Source organism: Pan troglodytes, chromosome 11 (assembly GCF_028858775.2).
Source record: "Pan troglodytes isolate AG18354 chromosome 11, NHGRI_mPanTro3-v2.0_pri, whole genome shotgun sequence".
Taxonomy (NCBI): domain Eukaryota; kingdom Metazoa; phylum Chordata; class Mammalia; order Primates; family Hominidae; genus Pan; species Pan troglodytes.
The window spans coordinates 36,565,867-36,575,848 of record NC_072409.2 but is presented as its reverse complement, the minus strand read 5'-3'; positions in this window follow the sequence as shown (position 1 = coordinate 36,575,848).

The following is a 9,982-nucleotide window of genomic DNA, read 5'->3' as shown; positions in this document are numbered from 1 at the left end:
ATAAAGGGGATATCACCACTGACCTCACAGAAATACAAACTACCATCAGAGAAAACTATAAACATCTCTATGAAAATAAACTAGAAAATCTAGAAGAAATGTATAAATTCCTGGACACATACACCCTCCCATGACTAAACCAGAAAGAAGTTGAATCCCTGAATAAGCCAATAACAAGTTCTGAAATTGAGGCTGTAATTAATAGCCTACCAACCAAACACAAACAAACAAACAACAACAACGACAACAAAAACAAAAATACAAAATACAAACAAACCCCAGGACCAGGTGGATTCACAGCCAAATTCTACCAGAGGTACAAAGACGAGTTGGTGCCATTCCTTCTGAAACTATTCTAAACAATTGAAAAGGAGGGACTCCTTCATAACTCATTTTATGAGGCCAGAATCATCCTGATACCAAAACCTGGCAGAGACACAACAAAAAAAATAAAACTTCAGGCCAATATCCCTGATGAATATTGATGCAAAAATCCTCAATAAAATACTAGAAAACTACATCAAGCAGCACATCCAAAAGCTTATCTATCATGATCATGTCAGCTTCATCCTTGGGATGCAAGCCTGGTTGAACATATGCAAATCAATAAATGTAATCCATCACATAAACAGAACCAAAGACAAAAACCACACGATCATCTCAATAAATGTAGAAAAGGCCTTCAATAAAATCCAACATCCTTCATGTTAAAAACTCTCAATAAACTAAATATTGATGAAATATGTCTCAAAATAATAAGAGCCATTTATGACAAACCCACAGTCAATATCATACTGAATGGGCAAAAGCTGGAAGCATTCCATTTGAAAACCAGCACGAGACAAGAATGCCCTCTCTCACCACTCCTATTCAACATCATTTTGGAAGTTCTGGCCTGGGCAATCAGGCAAGAGAAAGAAATAAAGGGTATTCAAATAGGAAGAGAGGAAGTCAAATTGTCTCTGTTTGCAGATGACATGATTCTATATTTAGAATACCCTATCATCTCAGCCCCAAAACTCCTTAAGCTGATAAGCAACCCCAGCAAATTCTCAGGATACAAAATCGATGTGGAAAAATCACAAGCATTCCTATACACCAATGATAGACAAGCATAGAGCCAAATCATGAATGAACTCCCATTCACAGTTGCTACAAAGATAATAAAATACCTAGGAATAAAGACAACAAGGGATGTGAAGGACCTCTTCCAGGAGAACTACAAACCACTGCTCAAGGAAATAAGAGAGAACACAAACTAATGGAAAAACATTCTAACCTCATGGATAGGAAGAGTCAATATCATCAAAATGGCCATACTGCTCGAAGTAATTTATAGATTCAATGCTATTCCCATCAAACTACCATTGACATTCTTCACAGAATTAAAAAAAACAACTTTAAATTTCATATGGAACCAAAAAAAGAGCCTGTATAGCCAAGACAGTCCTAAGCAAAAAGAACAAAGCTGGAGGCATCATTCTACCTGACTTCAAACTGTACTACAAGCCTACAGTAACAAAAACAGCATGGTACTTGTACCAAAACAAACATATAGACCAGTGGAACAGAACAGAACCTCAGAAGTAACAACACACATCTACAACCATCTGATCTTTGACAAACCTGACAAAAACAAGCAATTGGGAAAGAATTCCCTATTTAATAAATGGTCCTGGGAAAACTGGGCTAGCCATATGCAGAAAACAGAAACTGGACCACTTCCTTACACCGTACACAAAAATTAACTCAAGGTGGATTAAAGACTTAAATGTAAAACACAAAACCATAAAAGCCCTAGAAGAAAACCCAGGCAATACAATTCATGACATAGTCATGGGCAAAGACTTCATCACTAAAATGCTGAAAGCAATTGTAGCAAAAGCCAAAATTAACAAATGGAATCTAATCAAACTAAAGAGCTTCTGCACAGCAAAAGAAACTATCATCAGAGTGAACAGGTAACTTACAGAACGGGAGAAAATTTTTGCAATTTACTTATCTGACAAAGATCTAATTTCCAGTATCTACAAGGAACTTAAACAAATTTACAAGAAAAAAACAGACAACCCCATCAAAAAGTGGTCAAAGGATATGAACAGACACTTCTCAAAAGAAGACATTTATGCGGCCAACAAACATGAAAAAAGCTCACTGTCACTGGTCACTAGAGAAATGCAAATCAAATCCACAAGGAAGTATCGTCTCATACCAGTCAGAATGGCAGTTATTAAAAAGTCAAGAAACAATAGATGCTGGCAAGGCTGTGAAGAAATAGGAATGCTTTTACACTGTTGGTGGGAATGTAAATTAGTTCAACCATTGTGGAAGACAGTGTGGCGACTCCTCTAGGATATAGAACCAGAAATACCATTTGACCCAGGAATTGCATTACTAGGTATATAGCCAAAGGAATATAAATCATTCTACTATAAAAACACATGCACATATATATTTATTGCAGCACTATTTATAATAGCAAAGACATGGAACCAACCAAATACCCATCAATGATAGACTGGATAAAAAAAATGTGGTACATATACACCATGGAATCCTATGCAGCCATAAAAAGGAATGAGATCATGACCTTTGCTGGGACATGGATGAAGCTGGAAACCATCATCCTCTGAAAACTAACACAGGAACAGAGGACCAAACACCACATTTTCTCACTCATAAGTGGGAGGTGAACAATGAGAACACCTGGATACAGGGAGGGAAGCAATGTACACTGGTGTCAGTCAGGGCATGGGGGTCAAGGGGAGGGAAAGCATTAGGAAAAATGGTTAATGCCTGTGGGGCTTAAAACCTAGATGAAGGGTTGATAGGTGCAGCAAACCACCATGGCACACGTACACCTGTCTAACAAAACTACACGTTCAGCACTTGTATCGGGGAACTTAAAGTAAAATAACAAACCGAAAGAAAACGTTTTTTTAGGAGAAATTTTCTTCCATCAGTGCTCTAAAAGATCTGCATTCTGTAGTCCTTCCCTCAAAGAAAGCCTTGCCCTGGACTTGAATGCTAATTATAATCATTACAATATTTTCAGTGTATGTACTTTGAAAGCTTTATGGGAAGGAAATGGAGAACTGCAGTTCTGGATATGGCTGAGTGTGTCTGGTGTGCTGAAGAGAGTCAAAATGAGAGTAATATTGAGTATACAGTTGTTGACCCAGACCCATCATTCTAGATATATCAAATTTTGAAGTTTTTGGTTTTTTTTTGAGATGAAGTTTCTCTCTTGTTGCCCAGGCTGCAGTGCGATGGCACAATCTCGGCTCACCACACCCTCCGCCTCCCGGGTTCAAGCAATTCTCCTGCCTTAGCCTCCTGAGTAGCTGGGATTACAGGCATGTGCCACCACTCTGGCTAATTTTGTACTTTTAGTAGAGATGAGGTTTCTCTATGTTGGTCAGGCTGGTCTTGAACTTCTGACCTCAGGTGATCCACCTGCCTTGGCCTCCCAAAGTGCTGGGATTACAGGCGTGAGACACAGTGCCCGGCCAAGATTTTACAAGAAACTACATTTTCCAAAGATTGTCATTCTGAAGAAGAAAAATGATGAGAATAAATTTATATACATAAGCATATCAGACATTTTCAAGAAGTTCTCTTACTGATGTGTTTTAATCGCCTCCTATTCACTCAGTTGGTGACAGAGGGATTCCCACCCTAAGGTTATGGGGATGGCTGAAGATATGACACTTGACACTAAAAAGATGAAACAGACAGCATTTATTAGTCACATACATTCACAGCTTGCGGGGAGGAGGACACCATATGTCATGCAGGGTCACACAGGGGTTGGACTCAGAAACAGAATGAACAGCCAGGGGCTGCAGAAGGCAGATTTTGTAGAATTAAAAGGGTGATGTGTCCCCTGGTTCCTGTAGAAGATGTGATCAGCTTGTTTGAATGATTCTACAGGTTGGCAGGAAATTGAAACCCAATACTCAGGAATAAGCAGAAACTGTGTCTGGTGCCTTTGATAAGGAGGGCCATTTGGCTAGGAAATCTTATCTGTAGGAGCAGGTTTGGGAGTGGACATAGCAGTTAGGCTATTCAAAGCCCTTCTGATTTCACCAGATGTCAAGGCAGTACATAATATTGAGCCTCAAGTTTAGACCTTACATCACATACTGAAGATTTACTGGGCAGGGGTTTTCCTTCTGCTTCTCATTGGAGATATATTTAAACAGGGAGACTAGGATCTTTGTAATTTTTCCCCTTGTTTAAGAACAGTGGCCATTCAGTGCTTGACTAAATTTCCTTTTCTATGAAAAGTATATTAAGATTTACAAAAATCCAAATTGATATTGTATTACATAAAGAGAAAACATTATATCACTATTTTTTTTTTTTTTTTTTGCTCTCAAAGGACGGATCAGCAACAGGACAGCCATCACCATGAAGCACGTAGGGACTTTTGTAGTATGTGTCTCTGGCAAAGGAAAGAAAGCTGGACTGGGGTAGGGAAATTGACATAGCTCTAGAATTGGCCCACAATGGATATGATTGAACAATTCAACTGGAGTATCCAAAAAGGTATGACAGGGGCACATATATTTTAGGATTGACATTTATATCCTTGGGAGTAAGCATCAATGATAGTTTCCATCACGGGTGATTTCCAAACTCAGGCAGTTGGTAGTACTTTGACAATGGGTAATTAATCCAATGGTTCAGGTCAAAGGGAGAAGTCCAGTCCTTGGTGGTGATCTGAAAGATATTTGCTATAGCATCACAGTTAGTGCTTCTTGCCTAGCAGGAAACACTGGCAATTTTCAGCCACTGAGGATTGGAAGATCCCAGCAGATAATGGACCAAAAAGCTTAGTGAGAGTTTTGGGTAAACACTGGCAATGCTCAGCCACTGAGGACTGGATGATCCCAGCAGATAATGGACCAAAAAGCTTAGTGAGAATTTTGGGTGTCCAGGTTTTATCAGAAACTTTGTTTTCTTTTAAAAAGAATTGAATGGAATTCCCCTCCTTATTTGCCCGATTTTCTTTTATTGTATTAGTGATACAAAATGTAATTAAACATATTTTCTTCTTTTAGAATTTTACTTTTTAAAAATATCTGTCAATTATATGGGGAAAATATCCATGCTTGTTTGGAACATAGAACCTGTTCTGAGATGAGTTGGGCTTATTTGACAAAAAACATTAATTGATCACCTACTATAATTTAGACATTGAACTACATGTTAAAAGTCCTATAAAGAAATATACATGACTGTCCTCCTTTCTATGCTCATAAAAAATTTAAAGTAAAGTAGCATGTTCAAAGTTCCATGAAAATTGCTATGCAGTGCTTTAGAAGTGAAAGAGCAATATATTATGTTGGTCTGATAAAAGAAAGAAAAATCATAGGGGAACCAGTATTAAGATGAGACTTGAAAGATGAGTAGAATTTTTTTTTAAATGTAGCTTATTTTTACACAAGATAAATATGTACTCCAAATAAAATATTTCTAAACTCTGAAAAGAGAAAATAAAATAGAAAAATAATGTCATCACTTTTGTTCACTACTGATAACATTTTTATGTGTTTACTGTTGTCTTGTACTTTACCTATAATTCTCTAATTTGCATTTTCCAAATTCTTAAAAGCCTCTAGGATATATAGATTTCATAAAATATAAGTGCCATAATTTAAATTACTACCCACTCAGACAATTTGAACTTTATATAAATGTACACAAATTTATATGGATAAGTTAATCAAATGGAAATGGCAGATTACTTTTTTTTTTCTTTTTTCAGACAGAGTCTCCCTCTGTCGTCCAGGCTGGAGTGCAGCTGCACAATCTCGGATCATTGCAACCTTTGCCTTCTAAGTTCAAGCGATTCTCATGCCTCAGCCTACTGAGTAACTGGAACTACAGGCATGTGCCACCACGCCCGGCTAATTTTTGTATTTTTTTCAGTAGAGACGGGATTTTACCATGTTGACCAGGCTAGTCTCGAACTCCTGACCTCCAGTGATCCGCTCGACTTGACCTCCCAAACTGCCACTGTGCCCAGAGGGAAGATTACAATTTTAGTGCTCTTAGTATGTACTGCCAAAATGCTCTCTGGTACAGCTGTTACTTTTTTAAGTCATTGTTAAGGAAAGTGTTCCACCATGTACTTGACATTATTATTATAATTTTAAATATTTACTAATTTATAGGTTAAAATAATGTATCATTATTTAAATTGAATTTATTTAGTTGAATATTTATCCAAATTGAATTTACTTAGTTGAATATTTATCCTTATATTTTCCAATCAGTTAAATTTTCTTTTTAGATCATTTGTACATTTACCCAAAGTCATCTATGTGTTTGTCATTTATGTTAATTTTATAATTAGACATTAACCTTGTAAAAATACTCTTTTGTTGTGGTTGTCTTACATATTTCTCCCCATTACTTCTATGTATTCAGACAGTTGAATATTTTATTTATGTAAATCTGTCCATTTATTTTTTATTAATGTTTAGAAACCCTCTCAGATAATAAAATTTTATTATGCATAGATGTATTGGAGATATTAACTTTCAAGAAAAATGTAGCAATGTAAACTAGGCAAAAACTAAGTCTACTTAGAATAAATATCTGTGGGATCAGTACTGATGCCTAAGCTTGGGAAGGTGATTGGGGATAATGTTAATAAGTTATAATTTCTAGCTCAGGAATAGATTTTTTCATTTGAGAATTGAGGGACCACTGAAAGTGTTGGACAAGAAGTGCTAGGATAAAAATGACTTTTTAGAGAAGTTTATTAGACATAATGTACTAGATCAGCTGGGGGCTGAAATGAATGAGTGGGTGAGGACACAAGGTGGATGAGTTTTCTATGGCTGCTATAACAAATTACTGCAAAGTTAGTAGCTTAAAACAACACAAATGTATTATCTTACAGTTCTGAAGGTCAAAGGTCTGAAACAGATTCCACTGGTCTGAAATTAAGGTGTAGGCAGGGCTGTGTTTTCTGTGGAGGCTCCAGGGAGAATAGATTTTCATGCCTTTCCTTTCTACTAGAGGCAACCTGAATTCCTTGGCCAGAGTCCCCTTTCCTCTAGCTTCAAAGCTAGTAGCAAAATATTCTGATTTTTTTCTGACTCTGATCCTGCTACCATCATCACATCTCCTTCTCTGACTTTGACCCTCCTACCTCCTTCTTAGGAGGACTCCTGCGATTACCCTGGACCCAACAAGATAATCTAGGATTATTTCTGCATGTCAAGATGCTGAACTTAATCACCTCTGTAATCTCCCTGTAATATAGTTGTAGGTTCTGGAGATTAGGATATGAGTTTCTTGGTGGGGAGGGGCATTATTCTGACGGTCATACAATGATACAATATAAATTCACACATGAATTAGTAAAGAAAAGATCTACAGTGGTATCCATGAGATTGGCACCCCTATGTACCTCTCTCTATAACTAATCAGACATAAAATCTATTGTCTCTTCTTATGTAAGATTCCTTGAAGCCGCTTATTTCTTCCTTTTCATTCTTGTGGAACTATTCTTGAATTTACCATTTGTGCTTAAACTGTTCGCTTCATCTAACAATTATTTTCTACATTCTCTTCTGCTGTCCAGATTATTCATTATTAAATTGCATTTCATCATGTAGTTAAACTGCGATGAACCATATTTAGGCTGTTTTCTTCCCTGTTCTATGAGAATTCTGTTAAATTTTTATTGTTTCGTCATTTTTCAGAGTATGAGACTTTTCCACACACATGGCAGGTGATCAGACTGAGTTAATTCATTACAAATCAAACAGGAAATTAATCCAAATGGCCAATTTTATCTTAAAAAATAAAATGAGCAAATATATTTCCAAATCATACTCGTGTGTAGAACTAAGCTCTGAATCATTTTTTTTTCACTGCCCTCTAGTCAACAAGCCATTTCCATGAAAATAAAAACAAAGAATCCGAAAAGACCAGCTATATTTCCTCATTTTAGAAAGGAAAATCTGAAGAGCAGAGATTTCATGATGAAGTCACTGAATTATTAGGCGACAGTAACATTGAAACAAAGACTCTTGATTCATTTTTGTAACAAAGAGCTTGTTGTTTTTCTACACTGCCTGATGTCTGAATCACTGAAAATTAAACCCTCATATATCTATCAAAGAATTCCTTTCTTCAAAGCTTTGTGAAGAGAAGTGAATTTATGATAATCCTTATTTGTTACTTTTCAATCAGTTGTGCTGGGATTTTGTAAACATAAGGTGTAGTATGTAAAAATGTGGAGAGAAAACATTATTAAATTCTCTTACTTTCTAGTGAGCATGTACCACTAGGATGAGGCTTGTTGAAAGCAGCAATTTGATGCCATCCTTCTTCCCACTGACAAAAATCAAGTAACAAATCCAATATTTGCCACTGAAATAGGAAGAAGTTTCTTGGACTTATCATAGCAGATGTTTAGAGTTAGTCAGACTTTTTGCCTTCCATATCTGTCCCTGATATCCAATAGTACCCGCGTCTGTGAATCAGCCTGGTCCATTCCACAGAGTGCAGCCAGGTAAACAATCTAACAATGAGTCTTTGCTGGTTTGTGGACACATGGATATTATTCCTCTCACTCATTTACCAGATCTAGCTTCACAGTCCTGCACATTTGCCAGCGGACTCCTAAAACTGCTGGTCTGAGATTGGGATGGTGTCAAACCTTTCATCACAAAATGTGTAAGAAGGAGTTGATAAAGTGGAAGGTGAAAACAGGCATCTTGTAAAATCTAATGTTGGTTTCTATCTCATTGAAAACCAAGGCAGTAAACAGCGTAAAAAGGTAGGCATAATAGAACATCCGCAATTTGTTACTGATGTCTTCCAGAACATCTATGTGGTCATGAAAGGATCATCAGCTGACTATTGAGGTACTTAGAAATAAGGTTACATCTGATATCTCTCTATCATTATCTCTTTATACACACCGCTTCATTTTTCTCTTGTCTGGAATATGGGCAGTTCCTGGTGACTGGGTTTTAGCTATAAAGGAAAAAGGAAAAGTACAGACTGTTAAGTGCCATAACAGATATTCAGAGTAGTGTGTGTGTGTGTGTGTGTGTGTGTGTGTGTAAGCCCTGAGGCGTGACTCTTAAATAACTATAGCATGCTCCACTCTTCCCAGGAAAGACAAATTTACAGTGTGTCACTTACTGTGGATGTACCAACACTACAGAGTTCAAAAGTATAAATATTATGGCCAGAAACAACGGGTTACTGGGAAGTATGTTTGAGAAATATTTTAAGATTGTGGCTGTCAAACTTTGCCTACAAAGAATTTTCACATTGGTTCTGTCATATACCATAAAAGACCAGTTCATCGTAAATGGGGGAACAATTGTTCTGATATAGAATGATTGTATTTTAGTAGTCAGTGTGAGAGGAGGAATAAACAGGTAAGAAACTAGTAAATCTTCCAGAGGACAGTGCTTTATTGCTCCAAATACCTGCCCTAGGCTAACTTCACCCTAAATCACTATAGTAAATGACCACGGAAAGTCAAAAGGAACAGAAACTTACTAAACATTTCGACACCTATAGCTAACACAGTATTTCAGCTGACAAGAGGCCTAAGCATGATGAAGTGTAATTGTGACAGCTCCGACAACTTTGCGGTCCACAAATTCCACTCAGATAAATGCAGACCAACTGTATGAAATGAAAATATGTGGCAATTCAACTGTGGCAAACATAGCAAGACAACAAAGTGATAAACTATGGTGACGGATGGGAAACTGAAGGACCCTTGGAAATCCAACTGGTGCTGAGAAGTGACTCTGGAGAGTCAAGAAAATCTTGGAAGGAAAGAAGAAAATTTACGTGGTGATTCCATAAAGTAATTAAGCTGTCTTTCTGGATCCATTGGAAAGGGGTTACTAAGATTGGCCCTCACATGGAGAGGAAGCTAGTTAGGCACCAGTTAGGTATGGTCTGTGCCTCCCAGGATATAAGCCTATCA